We start from the raw sequence: 1,420 nt of genomic DNA on the forward strand, positions 1-1,420 counted from the left end.
TTTTTATCACCTGCTCTGTGCTGTGTGTGCGTATGTTGCGTGCGCTCTACACTAGAGCGAATACTCTTCCAGTGATACCGCCACTCCGACCTACTGCAGTGGATGTCTTATTACCCTTTAATCTAGTACAGCCAAAAGAAAAGCATGTTCCCTGGTGTCTCGTGCGCCCCCCTTGGTATCGCACCCACTTATTGAGAAGCACTACTCTAACAATTGAAGTAAAAAAAAAGTAACTGGCTTACAGCACCCAGTATTCCCAGGTGGTCTCTCGTTCAAGTACTGACTAGGCCCAACCCTGCTTAGCTTCCGAGATCAGACAAGATCAGGCGTTATCATGGTAGTATGGCTGTAAGCTGTGGTTGGCCTCAAAATTTTGCATTTTATAGACACAACCGCCCCTGAAAACCCATGCCAAGCAGCGACGGAGGTGTTCGCCTGGCCAGGGCAAGGATGTTACCGGTGTTGTCTTCCCATTTGGCGGTATGTCTGCACAGGGAGCCTTCTTCCTTTGTGCAATTACATGGCACTAAGACGGCCCCTCCCAACACTCCCTCAACATTGCTCAATGTAATGCTCCAGCCGGGCTCTGTGGCGGACTGGGCGTCCGCCGCTGGGTCATGTTGGGTGACTGTGTCCATTGGAGACACTATCTCTGGTGGTAGTTGGCTTGGTGTCGCTGTGCTGAGGAGTGTCTCCTGCACCTGGGTAGGGCGCGTCGTCAAGATTGTCGAATTGTTGGCTTCCTCAGTCGTCGGCTGTGTCGCTCCCGATGTCCTCAGGAACAGATACAGCAGACACATTATCCACCACAGCTTGATCCTGCCCATCTTCATCCCGATTTGGGCCCCTTGGCGACTCTTGTTCTGGCAGTTGTTCTGAGTTCTCGCAGCCGCGACTCCCTCTTTGGGGTTCTTCATCTTTGGGCACCTTGACGCAGTGTGTCAAATGGTACCAAGTTGGCAACCCTTTTACTTGCACCACTGTTCCGGTACAACGGACAACTTCAAATGGCCCCTGCCATCTTTCGTTGTACCACTTGCGGTGGAACACTTTCACATACACCTTGTCTCCTGGCTGAACTGTGTCTTTAGTATTTGCTTCGAGTCTCTCTTGTGCTTCTTCTTGTTTCTGCCTGTCAACAACATAGGTGGAAATCTTCCTATGTATCGTGGTTAAATGTTTGACATAGGCTTTCATTTCGTCCTCCAAAATTGACAGGTTTGGTCCTTTCCCACTGGTACGCAAACACGGTGAAGGCATGCGTCTACCTGTTACCAATTCATGTGGGGTCAAATGCAAATCGCGGAGTTCACTCAACAGGCAAACCATCAGTGCCAGTGGTAAGGCAGCTATCCAATTCAAGCCTGTATGTTGACAAATTTTGGATATTCATTTTTTTAAGACGCCGTTCATTTTTTCA

General features: G+C 49.6%; 1 pseudogene; it reads right to left on the minus strand.

Annotated features, from left to right (window-relative positions):
• Nucleotides 1-235: 235 nt before the first annotated feature.
• Nucleotides 236-354, minus strand: LOC148394663 (5S ribosomal RNA; annotated as a pseudogene).
• Between the last annotated feature and the right edge of the window lie 1,066 nt (nucleotides 355-1,420).

This window comes from Syngnathus floridae, chromosome 8 (genome assembly GCF_059516105.1).
Source record: "Syngnathus floridae isolate MCC-2025c chromosome 8, RoL_Sflo_1.0, whole genome shotgun sequence".
NCBI classification, from domain to species: domain Eukaryota; kingdom Metazoa; phylum Chordata; class Actinopteri; order Syngnathiformes; family Syngnathidae; genus Syngnathus; species Syngnathus floridae.